The sequence below is a fragment of the Ovis canadensis genome, chromosome X, assembly GCF_042477335.2.
Source record: "Ovis canadensis isolate MfBH-ARS-UI-01 breed Bighorn chromosome X, ARS-UI_OviCan_v2, whole genome shotgun sequence".
NCBI classification, from domain to species: Eukaryota; Metazoa; Chordata; class Mammalia; order Artiodactyla; family Bovidae; genus Ovis; species Ovis canadensis.
Genome location: NC_091727.1, coordinates 54,045,120 through 54,064,746, shown reverse-complemented (window position 1 = coordinate 54,064,746; position 19,627 = coordinate 54,045,120). Strand labels below are relative to the sequence as shown.

Sequence of the window (19,627 nt, the reverse complement as noted above, 5' to 3'; positions counted from 1 at the left end):
TCAAGTGGGCCTTAGAAAGCATCACTAGGAACAAAGCCAGTGGAGGTGATGGAATTCTAGGTGAGCTGTTTCAAATCCTGAAAGATGATGCTGTGAAAGTGCTGCACTCAATATGCCAGCAAATTCGGAAAACTCAGCAGTGGCCACAGGACTGGAGAAGGTCAGTTTTCATTCCAACCCCAAAGAAAGGCAATGCCAAAGAATGCTCAAAGTACCGTACAATTGCACTCATCTCACACACTAGTAAAGTAATGCTCAAAATTCTCCAAGCCAGGCTTCAGCAATACGGGAACCGTGAACTTCCTGACGATCAAGCTGGTTTTAGAAAAGGCAGAGGAACCAGAGATCAAATTGCCAACATCTGCTGGATCATGGAAAAAGCAAGAGAGTTCCAGAAAAACATCTATTTCTGCTTTATTGACTATGCCAAAGCCTTTGACTGTGTGGATCACCATAAACTGTGGAAAATTCTGAGAGAGATGGGAATACCAGACCACCTGACCTGCCTCTGAGAAATCTGTATGCAGGTCAGGAAGCAACAGTTAGAACTGGACATGGAACAACAGACTGGTTCCAAATAGGAAAAGGCTGTATATTGTCACCCTGCTTATTTAACTTATATGCAGAGTACATCCTGAGAAATGCTGGACTGGAAGAAACACAAGCTGGAATCAAGATTGCTGGGAGAGATACCAATAACCTCAGATATGCAGATGACAGCACCCTTATGGCAGAAAGTGGAGAGGATCTAAGAAGCCTCTTGATGAAAGTGAAAGAGGAGAGTGAAAAAGTTGGCTTAAAGCTCAACATTCAGAAAACGAAGATCATGGCATCCGGTCCCATCACTTCATGGGAAATAGATGGGGAAACAGTGGAAACAGTGTCAGACTTTATTTTTGGGGGCTCCAAAATCACTGCAGATGGTGATTGCAGCCATGAAATTAAAAGACGCTTACTCCTTGGAAGGAAAGTTATGACCAACTTAGACAGCATATTCAAAAGCAGAGCCATTACTTTGCCGACTGAGGTCCATCTAGTTAAGGCTATGGTTTTTCCTGTGGTCATGTATGGATGTGAGAGTTGGACTGTGAAGAATGCTGAGCGCCGAAGAATTGGTGCTTTTGAACTGTGGTGTTGGAGAAGACTCTTGAGAATCCCTTGGAGTGCAAGGAGATCCAACCAATCCATTCTGAAGGAGATCAGCCCTGGGATTTCTTTAGAAGGAATGATGCTAAAGCTGAAACTCCAGTCCTTTGGCCACCTCATGCAAAGAGTTGATGGACGTGAGTCTGAGTGAACTCCAGGAGTTGGTGATGGGCAGGGAGGCCTGGTGTGCTGCGATTCATGGGGTTGCAAAGAGTCAGACACGACTGAGCGACTGAACTGAACTGAACTGAACTGAACTGAGCAGTCTGTTAATGAAAGAAAGGAAAGTCTTAAAACTCAGAATGGCAACAGGCCCGTCATCCATAAGATGTATTTTGGGATAATCTTGGCACCAGAGGATTCATCCCTGGCCACAGAAACCATTGACTTGAATCTTATATAAGGGCAGATTACCATACAAATAGTTTCATTTACATAGATTAGGGGAACAATGTCTGAGTATAACATACTGGTTTGTGAAGTAGGTTCTGAGCCATTAGGCTGAAGGGACTTGAAGACAGAGTTTGGGGTAATTGCATAGTACACTAACATAGCTTAAGACAAACATTTCCACAAGAAAAATGCATTGGTTAACTCAAGGTTTGAAAATAGTTAACTTCAGGTGAAACCAGGTGTCATTATGGCAACAGAGTATTTTAAGAGAAACCTCCTTTAAAATTTGTAATGTGCTGCTGCTGCTGCTAAGTCGCTTCAGTCGTGTCCAATTCTGTCTGACCCCAGAGACGGCAGCCCACCAGGTTCCTCTGTCCCTAGGATTCTCCAGGCAAGAACACTGGAGTGGGTTGCCATGTCCTTCTCCAATGCATGAAAGGGAAAAGTGCAAGCAAAGTCGTTCAGTGGTGTCCGACTCTTAGCGACCCCATGGACTGCAGCCTACCAGGCTCCTCCGCCCATGGGATATTCCAGGCAAGAGTACTGGAGTGGGTTGCCATTGCCTTCTACACTGAAATTTGTATCCGTTCAGCTCATTTCAGTCACTCAGTCGTGTCCGACTCTTTGCAACGCCATGAATTGTAGCACGCCAGGCCTCCCTGTCCATCACCAACTCCTGGAGTTCATTCAGACTCACGTCCATCGAGTCAGTGATGCCATCCAGCCGTCTCATCCTCTGTCGTCCCCTTCTCCTCCTGCCCCCAGGCCCTCCCAGCATCAGAGTCTTTTCCAATGGGTCAACTCTTGCATGAGGTGGCCAAAGTATTGGAGTTTCAGCTTTAGCATCATTTCTTCCAAAGAAATCCCAGGGCTGATCTCCTTCAGAATGGATTGGTTGGATCTCCTTCATTCCCGGGACTCTCAAGAGTCTTGTCCAACACCACAGTTCAAAAGCACCAATTCTTCGGTGCTCAGCCTTCTTTACAGTCCAACTCTCACATCCACACATGACAACTTGCATAGAGAAGGAAAAAATATTGGTAGTTTGTTTCCTTCTGCCGCTTAAGAGAGATAAAAAATGCCTGACGCTTGCAGCCTATTTCTTCCGTTTGGAGACCCCTGGCTTTCCTGCCTGTTACCCTCTCTATTTCATGGCTGCAGTTACCATCTGCAGTGATTTTGGAGCCCAAAAAAATAAAGTCTGACACGGTTTCAACTATTTCCCCATCTACTTGTCATGAAGTGATGGGACCAGATGCCATAATCTTCGTTTTTTCAATGCTGAGCTTTAAGCCAACGTTTTCACTCTCCTCTTTCACTTTCATCAAGAGGCTTTTTAGTTCTTCACTTACTGCCATAAGGGTGGTGTCATCTGCATATCTGAGGTTTTTGATATTTCTCCCGGCAATCTTGATTCCACCTTTTGCTTCCTTCAGCCCAGCGTTACCCATGATGTACTCTGCATATGAGTTAAATAAGCAGGGTGACAATATGCAGCCTTGACGTACTCCTTTTCCTATTTGCAACCAGTCTGTTGTTCCATGTCCAGTTCTAACTGTTGCTTCTTGACCTGCATATAGGTTTCTCAAGAGAGTACTTACCTGATGGCTTCTCATTTGTTTGAAGGGAAAAATGTAATGAAAATTTAAAGGACATTATCAAAAGATCTTAGGTTTGTCAGAAAAATAACCCAAAGACTGAAAAGCTAGTAAAATCTGGATTACAATGAAGTTGAAAATATCCCAGAGAAGACTGGAAATTGATTTTACTCATATGCCAAAAGCTAATGGATATTCTTGCTCACACGTTTGGGTGGATACTTTTCCTGGATGGATTGAGGCTTTTCCCTGTCGCAGTGAACTGGCTAAGGAGGTTATAAGAATTTTAATCTATGAATTATCCCCAGGTTTGGGCTGCCATGGAGGCTTCAGAGTGACAATGGCTCTGCCTTTAAAGCGGCTCTAACTCAGGGGATGTCTAAAGCTCTAGGAATAGAATATCACTTACACTGTTCCTGGAGACCCCAAGCCTCTGGAAAGTTTGAAACAGCTAGCGACATTATCAAAAGACATCTGTGCAAATTAACTCAAGAGACACAGGACAATTGGATTAAAGTTCTACCCATAGCTTTAATGAGGGCGGGGACTGCTCCCCCAAAGCAGGGGCTGTCCCCCTTTGAATGTATTTATGGAAGGCCTTTCTTATGCACAGAGATTTTTATACACCCTGAAGCCTTAGAATTAACTAATCATGTAACTCAGCTCTCAGCTTTTCAACAGGCATTAATGGAACTCCGGCAGGTGACTCCTGACCCAGCCTCTGAGTCAAGCAATCCTCTATTTCAGCCAGGAACTGAGGTCCTGAAAAAAACATTGGGATCTGGGGGCCAATCCCTCGAACCCCTCTGGGAAGGCCCTTACCAGCTATTCTTTCTTCTCCCACAGCTGTCAAAGTGCCAGGAATTGATTCGTTGGTGCATCACACTCGAGTTTAAGAGGTGGCACCCTGACCAGAACTATGTGACGTCATTTTGTGTCTTTACTTTCTATGCTCTCACTTTGTACTTTTCAGATGGGGCTGGTAATCTGTGTGAGCCTCCTTCTGCTGACTCCAAAAATCCTGAGTCTGCCGTTTGATCCTCAAGACAATGCCTTCCTGTCCTGGGCTCACTCCTATGCTGCATTCCACAATCGGTCTAACTGCTGGGTCTGCAGAGTGCTCCCTTCTTCATCAGTGGAAAGCTTCCTGCCGGGGACCCGCCCCGAGGGATCCAGGGTAATTCGAAGCGGGGATGGAGTCAGCGTCCTAGGAATTAATTGTTTAATTAAAGATAAGAAGGGAGATTAGAAAGAAATAGTGTAGTAGGAAAATACTAGTGGAGAAAAAGAGGCTGAATAACTTGGTTTACGTGGAATACCAGTAAAACTCCAAGACAAGGAGTTTGCACCACCTACACAGGCGTCTTTCCATTCTCCCTAAGGAGAGGACACACTGAGGCCTCCCCCGTCAGACTTTAGAAGCCCAGGCAAAATTAGCAGGCTTGGCAAGTATCTTCGCTCCAGATGAGCCAGAAGGAGAAAGAAAGAATGACAGGGGGGAATCAGTCTTTCCAGAAACTGATCTGGTTTCTTTATTTTCAGGTTTGCTTATATACCTTTTGTTACACATAGAGACAAATGGAAATTTTAGTCACGCGGGAGTCAGCAGTCCTGACCTTTATCAAAATCAGGTGCTTTGTATAAACGTATACAAAAAGGTCTTTAGGGGTTTTACATCATCTTCTGGCTATGAGGCCTGCTGACATTTTATGATCCTTTCTTTCCTGATAACGGTCAGTCAACCAGAAACTTATTTTCCAGGGGTGATTTTTCTTAAACCAGACACCACCCTCTGAAGGTACCAGATAAAGTTGCATTTCCTATAGGGTGAGGGTGTAGTGGGTTACAATTAAGAAAGGAATTTACTTAGCCTAAGGTTAACATGGCTAATCTTAAAGGTTAATACTTATTTCTCCTATATGCTAGTTATATATTCATTAACATGTATACGGGCAGGGGATTTAGCAGCAAACTTTGGCCCAATAAATGAAAAACCCTTCACCAACATGATTTTTATCTTTAGAAAAACCCGATGGTAACTAAGACTTTCAAAATACTCCAAACTCTCTGTGCTGCTTATGGTTGAGAGGTTGTAAACAATCATGTACCTAGTAGCAAGAGTGGGGATAATCCTGTCACACAAGCTGGTCTGCCAGCAGAGAGGTTTGACCTGAGACACCCTTGTCATGCCCAGGAATTTTTATTAACTGGAGCTGTAGGTTAACTCCTTCTCCGAGAGAGGTGGGGGACAGCCCCCCGTAAAGTCAGAGGTGTAGGTGAGAGCATAAAGCAGTAAAGTAGACAGACTCTGGTTTTGGGGGTAGATGCTCGGGAACAGCGGATTTCCTGAGGCTCGATCCTGCCTTTGCGTATGCCGAGGCCTCCTTCCTCATGACCTTTGCCACGGGCGGAGTTCCTCACGCTGGCTCCCGGCAGCTTCCCATGGTGGACGTCTCCACTTCAAGGAAAAGACTTTCTCCAAGTCTGCGAATACCTTCCACAACAGTCATATGTGATGCCTCTTCTTAATCTGATGACATCTAACAACCCTAAGAGGGACCGGTACAACACTTTGTACTTTAGCTATGGACATAACATGGCTTTTAATTTTGATTATACATTGTCTCGGTTTAATGACTATTTTGCTGCACATAAAGTAAATGGGCCTAGATTTAGTTGCTTTTTACCTGACGTTTATAAAATATGGGATGATATGAGGTTATATGGCTAACTCCCGAAAAAGGACGTCTAATGTCTACTGCCCCTATATGCTGGGAACAAATAGAGCCATCCCCAGAATTAGCCAACAACTTAATTATAATGATTGGAAACAATTGGGACTCCTGCCTCAGGAAATATGCAAGGTAATCATTCCCATATTTTCCAACCCCAGTTCAGGTCCTCCCTTTGCCTGGCCAGGCACTGATTGGGACTGGATATCTCAGTCCTGCTGGCTTGCTCCAAACGGGACCTATTGGATATGTGGCTCTTACCTATGGGCATGGCTTCTCCCTGGCTGCATAGGGAGATGTACCCTAGGTCTAGCTTTTACTCACGGCTTCATCTTTTCTGAGCTTCCAGAAAAGCCTGCTAATGTACCACACCTTAAACTCCGTGGGCAACGTCTGTATTTCGCTGGTGTGATTATTTGGCTGCAGTGTTTGTTCCCTCACTGGGAACTACAGATGTTATGCTACGAGTGGATGCTTGGACTAATTTTACTCAACAGGCATTACAAGATTCTCAAAAAGCTATTTCAGCTCTTAATGCTGAACAAATACAAATTAGAAAGGTGGTTTTACCAAACAGATTGGACTTCGATATTCCGACAGCTGCACGAGGAGGAACTTGTGCCATTATTCATACCCAGTGCTGTACATCTATACCTGATATGAGCACTAGTGTGACTCATTTTGCTAAACACACGAAGATGATGATTCAGGCTATGGATGCTCCTGAAGCCTCAATTGCCTCACTTTAGGAGACGTTAACTAGTTCCCCATGGTGGAAAACTATCTTACTTACAATAATTCTGATTGTTCTGTTTTTGCTGTTTGCTCCCTGCACCTGTAACTGTGTAGCTAGATTTGTTTCTAGTCGCATGAAGGCTTTTAAGTTACAAATGGTTGCTCCAACTCCTGTGACTGCTGCAGCTTCCTCCAGCTACTACTTGGGACCCCTGGATCAGAGACCCTCAATATGAGGGTTAGGAGAATCTGTTGCCTCACCAAGTTAGGGACAACGCCCCTTCTCAGCTCGGAAGCAGTTATGGAATGAGAACGACGCCCTTTTCCCTAGGAAACATAATTCTCCTAAAAGAAAAGAGGGGAATCAGAGGATAACAGGAAGGAAGGCCAGGGGTCTCCAAACAAAGGAAACAGGCTGCAAGTGTCGGACATTTTTATATCTCTCTCTTAAGCGGCAGGAGGAAACAAATTAGTGTTCTATTTTTTCCCCTTCTCTATACAAATATAAAGAGAGAATTCTCTTAAAATTTTGTGTTGCCATAATGACACCTGGTTTGACTTGAACTTAACTTTTCTCAAACCTTGGGCTAACCAGTGCATTTTTCTTATGGAAATAATTGTCTTAAGCTATGTTAATGTTCTGTGCATTTACCCTAGACTCTGTTTTCAAGGCGGTTCTGCCTAAAGGCTCAGAAATATGGAAATATACCTTTCTTCAAGATTCAAGTCAATCGTTTTATGGCCTGGGAGGAGTCACCTGGTGCCAATGTTTATCTCAAAATGCATGTTGTGGGTGAGGGGCCTGGTGACATTCTCTGAGTTTTGAGACATTTCCTTTCTTTAATTAGCAGACTGCTAGCAGCTATATAACATCCAGCTAAAGACTAGCAGGAGGGCACTCTTTTTGCCCCCCCTTTCTGATGTCTATGTCAGAAGCTTTCTCTATCTCTTCTATACTTTAATGAAACTTTATTACACAAAAGCTCTGAGTCATCAAGCGTTGTCTCTGGTCCCAGACTTAAGTCTTCTCCTCCAGAGGCCAAGAATCCTGGGGTCTTTCATGGTTCAGCAACAACCTTTCACTGGGAAGGATTGAAGGCAAATGGAGAAGGGGGAAGTAGAGGATGAGATGATTAGATAGCATCACTGACTCAATGGACATGAATTTGAACAAACTATGGCAGATAGTGGAGGACAGAGGAGCCTGGGGTGCTACAGTCCATTGGGGTCTCATGAAAAGTGTCAGACACAACTGAGCGATTGAAAACGAACCACCACCACCACCTTACCTTTGAGTTTCCCTAATATGCCACAGCCCCACTCTCAATGGGGCTAAGAAGCTTTCTGTGTCTGTCAGAAAGGCTGAGACTTATCTCTTCACACTCTCAGCGCCCCCTGCTTAAGGGTGATGGCGGGTCCATAGAACACTCATCACTCCCTCCCAGAGCTCAGAGCACAGAGCCTTCTCCCAACAGTAATGGAGCACCCTGCCCTGCTACAGAAATGGGAGTTGTACCTGTTTACCCCCTCTTAATCTGATGCTTTTGAACTGTGGTGGTGGAGAAGACTCTTGAGAGTCCCGTGGAGTGCAAGGAGATCCAACCAGTCCATTCTGAAGGAGATCAGCCCTGGGTGTTCTTTGGAAGGAATGATGCTAAAGCTGAAAGTCCAGTACTTTGGCCACCTCATGCGAAGAGTTGACTCATTGGAAAAGACTCTGATGCTGGGAGGGATTGGGGCAGGAGGAGAAGGGGACGACAGAGGATGAGAAGGCTGGATGGCATCACTGACTCGATGGACGTGAGTCTGAGTGAACTCAGGGAGATGGTAATGGACAGGGAGGCCTGGCGTGCTGCGATTCATGGGGTTGCACAGAGTCAGACACGACTGAGTGACTGAACTGAACTGAACTGAATATGTTTTCTCCATTTGCAGTGAATTCACTTCCACATTTCTTCGTTGAGTCACCAAATCAAACTCTTCGCATCCCCAGCTGGTTACTGTAACAGTAACGGTAACCAGCATCTCTATCAAGGACGGTGCATGCACCCCCGAGCTATGTATTTTCTTCCTCCTTTCCAGACAGAATCTGTCAACTCCCAGAAATCACAAACGGGCTCCAGATCACCCACAAAAGGGGCGGTGCTGCAGGGCAGGCTGTGACTCTCATCCACAGCCTGAGTCAAAGCAGGACTGTGTTATAAGTGTCACAGGCTGCCCCACTGCATCATGGGAGCCAAAAGAGCAATGGTCTGAAAGTCTTAACACAGACACTTCTGTGGAAGGAACACCAGTGTCTTCCTAGGGACCTGTGAGTTGTTGTTTGGCTTGCGCCTATAGAGTCAGTGACCTTTTTCACAACACTTGCAGGCTTAGCTAACCTTCTATCAGGACCTCTCTCCTCCCCTACAGCTCCCTACCTACTGTACCAAAAATCATACTTCTGACTTCAGTGTGCTGATTGGGTTTTCACCTGGCAGGGATACCAACACAACTTTTTATGCTGAAACCTCAAGATACCTGAAGAGAATGAGTTTTAAGAAAGCCCATCTTTCAATTATAATAGAAAAACTGCCCATGTAACAATGAAGATACAACAAATTAAAATACTAATAAAATGTTATTTGGAAATTATCTAGAATGTCACACTTAAGTGAAAAAAAATTTAGTATGTGGTCTATTGCCTTTCAGGTTAAATCTCCATTGAAGAAAATTAGGAGATGGGTGAGGTAATGTCTTCATGATATTGTATTTGTTGTTCTGTTAATCATTATATTATTTCTATGGTTATGCTACTTTCCAGAATGATGAGGGTGTTCCACTAATGTCTGTCACGGCAAATACATGTTTACAGCTTCACATGCACTAGGAACTGTTCTCTGTGATGTGTGCATGTTGACATGACTCCCCACGGTCTTTCATGCACTTAGGAGAGACTGTGTTCAGTCCATAGGCAGATCCATTGTAGGGTTTCATGCGGATGGACATGTTGATCTGCCTTCTGACCCACAGTAGATGAGACACTGCACTGTATCCAGACTGGGAGTCAGAGACCACACCTGGCTGTTTCTCTCTGGCCTGGGCACCAATCTGACTCAGCTCTTGCCAGCTAGGTGACTTTGTGCAAATTCATTCACCCATTAACGTCTGTGTCTCTGCTCCTCAACTGCAGAAAGGGATGATAGCATTAAAGCTGCTCACCGTACAGTGTTGCTGTGAGTGCTCAAAGACTTCTGAGTACACATGGAGCATATATGTACGTTGTGCACTTATGGAGAGCTGAGCACGATCCAGAAGGGTGAGCTTTTCTTCTTGTCTCTCTTCACTTCCGTTTCTGCTTGTACTCATATCCCCCTGTCCCTGACCCCATGCTTTTACCTCCCCAATCCCAACTGATCTGTGTCATCTCTGATCTGTGCCCTTGTCTTCAGACTCTCCATCCCAAAACACAGCTGAACATCTCCTCAGGATTTACCTCGGAAAATATCCATATCATCACCCTTGGATTAAACAATCATGAGTATTAGTGGAAGAAATAAGAAACACAAAAAACTGGAAATGTGAAAACTACACAAGAAATGAAGCATTCCTGATGATCGTCTGACTATTCATGTTTTCATATCTTCATCAGTTTCAGATCTTCACAATTTGATTGAAAATTATTCTTGATAAGAATAATGGGAAGAAAGGCCATGTGATGACGTTTCTTGGCCTTTTAATTTCCCTGGGCAATGCTTTTAAAGATGTATATACTCATGTTGTATAACTCTCCAGTGGCCACTAGCTTTCCCGTCATGATGCAAATCCTATGAAGAGGGCATTAGACGTCTAACTTCACACAGAATATTCACTGAAGTTTTTCATACGAGCACATGATGAAACCCAAATATTTCCTTTAAGCTTCACAATATCCCCATAAAAAGAGGGGGATCCCCATTGTGCTAAAAAACAACAACAAAAACCCTCCCTCATACCTCATACACTCCATTCTTGAGGCCCCGAAAGGCCTGAAATGATAGTGCAAGGTCCATGCGGTGTGTCAAAGGTGGTCTTGACCCTGTGTCTCTAGAACAATCTCCAGGGAAATGTGGAACAGCAATAATATTACCAACAGTAATAACAACAGCTAGAATTGACTTGGAACATACCATATGGCACGTACTGTCCTGACAATTTCCCATGACTTAACATGGTCAGTGGTCTACACGGCCCCATGAAGTAGTTAAATTTACTCGAAGCTAGTGTTTCCATGTGGTTAAAAGAGGAATGAGGCACAGAGGCGCTACGTAACTTGTTCAGTGTCGCCCAGCAGTAAGGGAGCCACAGGTCTGGATGCGCTGTGGAAAACTCTGGGTGTTCTGTATTTATTCAGTCAAGGGCAAGATCCAACGGCTCCAGCAAAATATGTAGAATAACAGCTACCACATGACACAAGTTGCTCCTACATCATAGAAATGCACACTAAATAGAAATCTGATTTCTTCAGAAATCTTTCAAATGGAGGCTTGACAAGACTGGCATCAGGATGTTTTGTAGAAATGATGGTCTACAAACAAGAGCCTCCTCAGAACAGCAGACAGCATGTCAGTGAGTCTCCTAGACTGGAGGTCTTGGGTTTGTGCATCAGAGAAGGCAGGAAACCCCTGTCACACACTCCCAATGGAGACAGAGCCTGGCAGTAGGCGAAATAAGACCATGCCTCTGCTCCAGTAGTGCCTAGACAAGTTGTCCATGTCAATCAGAACTGAGGAATTCTTTTAAAAAGTGCAGATTCCATGATCTACACTCAGTGAATCTCACTCAGTGTGGCCACAACAGTGCCCTAGAATCTGTGAGATTTCACTATACTTGGGAAACTCTGAGGGACTTTATTAAACCCCTTTGGTAGTGAGCCTGTCAGCAAAATAAGGAAAATAGAGATCAGAACAGATATTAGAAAAAATATATGGATAATCAACAAAACCCAAGGCTGGCTCTTTCAAAAAGTCAATATGAATTCATAAGTTTCCACCCACAAGAATAAAAGAAAAAGATAACTAAAGACAAAACTTCCCAATATCAGGAAAGAAATAGGTTACAGATTCCACATTTCCTAATCCAATCATTTCATCAAGGTGAATTGGGCCAAATCCAAGCAATGTGATGAAACCACTCGTTTTCTTTCTCATTGTCCTCCAGCTTCCCCTTCCTGCCTCTCTCCTTTGCCCCAGTTCCTTTCTCCTTCTTAAGTCCTGCCCTCCAGCAAGAGGAGCAATGTTACGAGGCATGATTCCCATGCCTCATAATCCCATGATTATAACTGATGTCTGCTGCTTGGCTGACATGCAGCATGGATGCTATCATCCCTCTAGCTGGTACACTGAAGCTCTCTGTCTCTCATGATGGACAGAAGGTTTCACTCTACTTTCATGTATAGGTAGGAGAGAAGGTGCAGGGTACATGTTGGAGCCTTGAGTCCTTCATCTAAGAAATGCAGAAGACCACAAGCTGTGGGAGAAACAGAAATAGCAGCACCAGGCCCCTTTCAATGAGAGCTACGTGCCAAACCCAGCGCATCACAGGATTCCTTGACCTTCAGGAGCACGCCAAGTAGATTTCCATGCCAGGACTCTTGCATTTATTGTTCCTTCTGCCTGAAATGCTCTTCCCTTAGGTAAACCCATAGGCAGCTCCCTTACTTCCTCCAGATCTCTGCTTACTTGCCATCTTTCACGGAGTCTTTCCCTGATTATCTTGAATAAAATAATAACATCATACCTACATACATCTTTTCCCCTGATCAGGCAATATCTTTCTTCATAGTGTCTGCCATCCTTAAGTATTTACTGACCACCAAGTCTATGAAATGAGAGACTTGGTTGGTTTTGTCCTGTCCCAAAGTCCTCCAATAGTGTTCAGGTCTATGGCAGGTGCTCAGAAAACATTTGCTGAAGGACAGTCTGGAGCCAGGCCCTTTGCACACATTGCTAACATGCACAGGTACCCTCCAAGATGGGCACTGGCCCCCATTGTATTATTTATGATACAAACTGAGATCACACAGTCAACATGTCAGGTTCCAGGCTTGGGAATCATATCTGCCAGTTTCCAAATCTTCAGTTCCCGGACAGAGACCTCACAGCCAAGAACATAAGAGGTTTTATATCTAACACAAAGACTCCAAACAGCTCATAGATACCCAGAGATCCCAAAAAGAGCTCACTGAATCTCTGCACAGAGAGCACACAACTCGGGTCTCAAACCCTCAAACACAACAGGGACCATAACCATACACACTGTGACAAAGACCCTTCAAACAGACCAAAGTCTTCCAGACAGAAACAAATGAGAGCTGCACAGATACTTCACATCATGGAGACTGACTCCCAAACCACTGGGACACTTACCTACCTAATACAAAAACCCCCTAAACAGAAAGACAGAAGTTTTAATAACTCAAGAACATCATATAATCTTAAGATAAAGTTTCTAGACAAATAAAAAACTTGCAACCTGTGCCTAGATCCCCAAGCAGCTGATAGTTTACACCGTTAGACTGACCCATCCTTAAAGCAGCACAGAGGCATCACAACTTCGGACCCAGAATCAAAAGCTCAGTGATCTCACATTCTGGGGTGCAGACGCCCACACAGAGATCTCACACCCAGGGACTGAAAAGCCAGCAAGCTCCAAAGATGCACATCCCGGTATACAGGCACACATCCTAGAGGCTTTGTACTATGGCTCACAAAATCCACTCAGATCAAATATACCATCACTCACAACCCCGCCCAAAGACTCATGGAAATCAAATGTACCCAAACAGCACCTGTGTTATCACACGTAGCAATACACAATCCCAAGCTGCCAGATACAGGTTATTCTCAAGGGAGAGACACCAAACTCAGGGACGTCTCCCTGGACATGAATTGCATGCATTTGTGTGAATGACCTTGCACTACACAACGATCCACACTGAGCGAGAGCTGAACAAGACTGAAACGCCGTCACCATGCACAGGCAGCGACTGCGCCAAACCTCGCCACTAACCAGGGCAGCTATTAGACTCCTTCTGGAAAAGCAATAAAACTCGGAGGAAAATTGTATGCTCTGAAAAGTCGCGCACGCCAACGCAGGCGCATGCGTATACAGGCGCCTCTCGCCCTCAGTTCCAGTTCTGAGACCACAGTGCAGGCAATCACGCGGTGGCCAATCACTGCCCAGAAGGCTTCCCTGCCGCCATACCCAAACCGACAGCCAACCTCTCCCTCCTTAGTCGTCCCACCAACGAAGGGATGAGGTTGAAAAACAGAGGAAGAAAGTTTCCGCTTAATACCTGTGTCCACTGGGATTCGAAAGCAGTGGGAAGACGAAGAGGAGCGAATGGGGATGGACCCAGTGGCGCCATAAGTGCTCCCTCAGGGAACTGTGGTCCATGCCCGACGCAGTGTAAGGGGACCCTCTCTCTGTTGTCACATGCCCTCTCCCAATGGTACCTTTCAGAGTGGGTGGTCTTACCGCTACCCCTTAGTGGTACATCCCAGGACAGAACTGTTTCATCTCGTGCGCCCCTTGCTGGTGGCATTGGGGAACAGCAGATGTAGATGCCTGTGGACCATTCCAGGAGGATCCACAAAGGGCAGAAGGGCAAGGTTAGGGTGAAAACCCCCACAGATGGCGGCAATTTTGGACTCAGAAAAAAGTCTTCATAAGCTGAAGGTTACATCTCTATGGGGATCACTGTCGTAACAGAGAACATTGAAAGCATTTTATCTATGCTGGGCATTGAGCTTGTTTGTGCTTTCCTGTTCAATACAGAATAGGTCTCGTGGGAGAAAACCAGCCGCAGCCCCCCAAGGGGCAAGATAAGTAAAGCTTCCTACTGGGATCTGAATGCCCGGCGTGGAAAAGCCCTCTGTCGTTGACTGCCCGTAATATGTGGAAGAGACAGCAGGACCTTCCATTCTGTTAGGAAAGGGGTCATCTCCAAGGGGACCCAAGGACACCATCACGTAGGTGAGATAAAGACCATGGCTTCGTCACCATCTTGTTATCCCTGAATATGTTCCCTAGCAGGATCCTCAGCCTGTCCAGCTATGCCTCTCTCAACAAATTTAAATTTGTTTGTTCATTCCATCATTCATTCATTCTCTCCAAAGTATGTGCCAAGCACAACGGTGTGTGTTAGGAAAGAGAAAGTGAAGCTTTTCCTTATGCTTGCATTCTGTTGGGATCATGTGGTCCCCAAATACAAGTAATTTATCAGGTGTTTGTAACTGCCATGATTAAACTTAAATCGGGATAGTGAAATAGTGAGAGGATGATATCTAGAAAGAGTGGTCAAGGAAATTCTAAGATTCTCATATTTGAGCAAAAGCCTAGAGGAGTTATGCCTATCCGGGAGAAAAGTATCCTAGACAGAGGTAAGGCCAGTGGAAAAACTGGGGAGTAGAACCCTGTGTAGAGCGTATGAAAACAGTGAGGAGGGCAATGTGACAGGCACAGCATGACGGAGGGAGAGCGAGGAGATTGGGTGACAGAAGTGATGAGGGCCAGGTCCCTTGGACCTTCTGGCCAATGAGAGGATTTTGACTTGAACCACAGGAGGCCTCTTGTCAGAGAAGTCCCCAGGCTACTTTCCGAGGCCCAGATCGCACATGATTGTTGAGGAGCTCTTGGTTTATTTGAAGAATAACCCTTCCCCACCCCTTCTGCAGCTGAGCATGCCTTTCCTGGAATCCCCTACACTCAAGGGGAATGCCTCCTACTGCTCCCCGTGAACATTCATGTCAACCGATGATACCCTCAGGAGAGACAGGGCAAGGACCCTCTTGCTGTGAGTGAGATCACAATGAGTCTTGCAAACGCAAAGAGGGATGATAAAACAGGCACAGAGATGGCAGGGAGAAAGACAAAGACAGAGCATTAGACAGGGATGGAGAGACTACTTCTGGCACCAAACTGTCCTCACTTAGTTAGCCCAAGCCCTGCACCTTGATGATGTACAGTACATTTTCTCTATGGGAGGAAAGAAGCCCTTCCCTCTAGGGAATGACTCAGTTGCCCACGGCCTGGGCCTTAATCATGCCCCCTTCATCCACATCAGGGGCCTCTGCCCATCAAGAGAAGGACAACTCCATTCCTGGGGAGGCTCATACTGTACAAAGGGTCCCTCACAACCTATCCTGCCCAGACTGCCCTCCTGCTAATCTCACTGCCAATGACTCCGTTAATGGGGGAAAGAGAGGCAGGGATCTCTGCATTTGTGGTGGAACCTCATGCAAACTGGTGAATGGGAGATTTCTCCCCAGCTGCTTGGAGGCTCACCTCTGTACCTTCCCCCACCACGTCCCCAGGGAATGTGAAGATTACATTCCATACACCTGGTAAGAAGCTAGGTGTGTGATGGGGAGACACAGAGACATATCCTGACAGTGAGTCATTCATAGGGTCCTTGCGGCCCTGTGCAAACGCCCCCCTCCCCCACTACCTGGTCAGGGTTGTGCTGATTCTTCCCTGCCTCCTCCTAGGAGCCCAAGCTTACATCCAGTTCCTCCCCTCCTCATGACCTGAGACCTTCCATCTGCACAGGGCCTTGGGCTCCCATCTGCTGACGGTGCCCTCCTTGTTGTGGGTTGGGCGGATGGACCGAGGGAGTGTGTGTACACAGTTTCTGTCACAGGGCGCCTATCAAGGGTGGTAGTCATATCAGCAAGTATTGTTCTTAACAGGCTTGTTACCTGGGCTTCTGTGACCTGCGCATTATTACCCTCTCTGAGGCTGGGGCCCCAAGCTTTTATCTCTGTACAGAGGCATGGTAGAAATCTTAGCAAATGTGACATCACAGGCCTACTTCTAAGACCCATGACAGTGGGGACCATCCAGGCTTCCTCATAAGACTATTCTCATGTGCAGATACATGAACAGCTGAGAGGCCGAACCCTCTGGACAAAGGCCCCCCAAATAGTTCTGAGATTTCATGCCCTGGGACAGAGATGTGCAAACAGTTCAGACTGCTCATCCTGGACACCAACCCCAAACAGCTCTAATAGGTCACACCTGAAGACACAGATTCACTTCAGCTCAGAAATGCCAACTGTGGCCTCGGATGAATTAGGATCCCTAAGAGAAACAGCCTTGCTCACAGCCAGTTCTACAGGGTTAACTTGTAACCTCTGTGGTTCCTGCATGACACTGCATTCTGAAGGAATTCTGGGAGAAAAAACAGGAAGAGGCACACTGTGCTTTGGACAAACTGGCCCTTATTTAGTCACACAGCTACCTCAGGAAAAGGTTCAGTGACCCCGGATTCTTGCCCCACAGGCAAATCATGAAAATTATTAACTTGTGATATCTGATCTCTGTGTTTCACAGTAATCATTTGCCAGCATTCATGCTAGACTTCATGTATTTCCTAGGAAAATCATATTGTCTTCACTGCTACCTCCTCAGAGCAGTGGTCTCAGAGCTAATGGAGGAGCTGTGTCCCGGGCTATAGTCCCCAGGAGGCCCCAAATCCAACTTAAACTCACAACTCTTCTGTTGTATGGTTTTCTTTAAGTGGCCGCTACTCTGGCTAACAGCTCCCATTTACCTCAGAGGCTTCACACCCCTCCCCCAGAGCCTACAGTCTGCAACCTGGGACACAGAGGCCCCACATCTTTGCCTCTGGGCTACTGAGTGGGCATTTGCAGTGAGTCTCGTCAACATCAAGGGAGAAAGGCCTCCAGTCTTGCAATTCCTGCAGCCCTTAGTCACCAGCATGTCATCCTGAGGAAGGCAGGTTCATTCCAGGGGCGTGGTGTGCCTTAGAGCTGAGGGGTTCTGAAACTGATTTCCCATGTCTGGGTCTTGAGAATGGCCCTAACCCCACCCTGGTCAACTCTGGTCATGGTAACTTTGTATCCTGCCCCATGGGAGGTTCAAAGTGAATGCCAGATCCACAGAAGAAGCTCCAGGGACCTGGTCCTCTCTATCGCAGCACCCACTCTGAACTACTGAATTCTGGAGAGAGGAGAGGGTTTCCCTTCACTGTGCCTATGACAACTCCCTTACATCCCTCTAATCACCTCTGTCATTTTCCAGAGTCTGTCTCCTGGGGACAGCTGCCTCAATTCCTCTCTCTCCCCAAATTCCCACCTCTCCCCTCCCCTTCCCCAGGCCTTCCCTCCCACCTCGGGGCCTCTTTAGCCCCTCCCCCAGCCCTACTCACAGGGCCTCACCCCATTTGTGTCCTCTCACCCAGCACCCACGCTACCTCAGAAGATGCCCTCAAGACCCTGCCTGCTCCCTGCATTCTGCAGGACACCTGTCTCCTGCCCACACACAGGTCTGTCATAAAGTCCCTGTGAGGGCCGAACTGAAAAATCTGTTCAGAATCCAGATAAAATTCAGACCCAGACCAGCAGTCCAGGGCAGTTCCTGTGGGGCTGGAAGGAGAAGGAGAGGGTCTCCGAGAGGAGCATCTGGTCTCAGAGTCCTGCAGGGGTGAAAGGGTTTTCCTCAAGGGTCCTAGTGAGGATGAAGTGAAATGGCACCTTATAAGTGCTTATGCATACAGGCCAAGTGTGTGCCAATTCTCTTGAGTCATGACTTCCAGGCTCCTCTGTTCATGGCATTCTCCAGGCAAGAATACTGGAATGGATTGCCATTTCCTCCTCTAGGGGATCTTGCTGATCCAGGGATCAAACCCCCATTTCCTGCATCACCTACACTGTCAGGCGAATACTTTCCCACTGAGCCACCTGGGTAGCCCCAACATTTGTTGAGAGTCAATCTAATATTGTGTTCTCACTACACACACACACAGTCTAACATAAAACAAAACTAAAGGGACACAAGGAAAGCTTAGGAGGTGTTGGATATGTCTATTACTTTGATTGTGGTGATAATAGTATCACTGTTTGCATATGTCCAAACTCTTCAAATTGCACACATTAAATATATACCATTTGCTGTATATCAGTTCTATTGCAATAAAGATGTGTAAAAAGAGAGAGCAGAAAAATGTTCTCCCCAAAATTTTACTTACATAAAATGAGAACATTTCTTGAAAAATACTGGCGAGCAAAGTTCACTCAAAAAGTAATGAAGATGAATACCTTTATATCTATTAAGTAAGTTCATGCATGTGCATGCTAAGTCACTTCCATCATGTCTGACTCTTTAGGATCCTATGGACCATAGTCCGCAAGGCTCTTCTGTCCCTGGGATTCTCCAGGTAAGAATACTGGAGTGGGTTGCCAGGGCCTCCTCCAGGGGATCTTTCTGACCCAGGGATTGGACCTGACTCTCTCATGCATTGGCAGGCAGGTTCTTCACCTCTAGCACCACCTGGGAAGTCCCAAGGAAGTTAATTCCTTTGTCTCATATTATGAGGCCACTGTTACCAGATAACATACAGCCTTGTCATACATTTCCCCAATTGTAAAGCAGTCCCCTCTTCCATCTTTGGTTCTAACTTGCTTCTTGACCTGCATACAGGTTTCTCAGGAGACAGGTCGAGGAGTCTGGTACTCCGCTCTGTTTAAGAATTTTCTACAGTTTGTTGTGATCCACGCAGTCAGTCTTAGCGTAGTCAATGACGCAGAATTAGATGTTTTTCTCGAATTCCCCTTGCTTTCTCCACGATCTAATGAATGTTGGCAATTTGACCTTTGGTTCCTCTGCCTCCTCGAAACCTAAGCTCTGTATCTGGAAGTTCTTGGTTCACGTACTGTTGAAGCCTAGCTTGAAGGAGTTTTCTAACCACGAGGCTTCAGAAATTGGGGACAATTTAAGTGGAGACGCTTAGGAAATTGGATGGTGTGAAGGAAGCCTGATAAGAGAGACAAGAAAAGGAAGCTATACTTTTGTTGTTGCTAGCAAGGTGGACAGGGGATAAACCATGCCTTGAAGTCCTTGTGTAGGAGAGTAGCATTATCTAGAAAGACACAGAAATTTCTGAAACTGTAAGAGAAGGAGGGAGAGGGCAGGAAGAGGGAGACAGACACCTTGAGTGGAGGTAAGAGACCAGTAAGGAGGGGTGTTGAGAATTAAATGGAG

General features: G+C 45.9%; 1 long non-coding RNA gene across 2 annotated transcripts in view; it reads right to left on the bottom strand.

Moving 5' to 3' along the window:
- LOC138930235 (uncharacterized) overlaps positions 1-19,627 on the bottom strand; it is a 71,992-nt gene that overhangs the window by 10,144 nt on the left and 42,221 nt on the right. Inside the window, exon 1 of one of the 2 annotated variants that reach the window (XR_011446136.1) lies at positions 13,920-14,029. The exons of the other annotated variant lie outside the window; for it this stretch is intronic. This is a non-coding gene — a long non-coding RNA (uncharacterized lncRNA). Of the gene's footprint in view, positions 1-13,919; positions 14,030-19,627 lie in introns of those variants that run through there. 2 annotated transcript variants of the gene reach the window in all.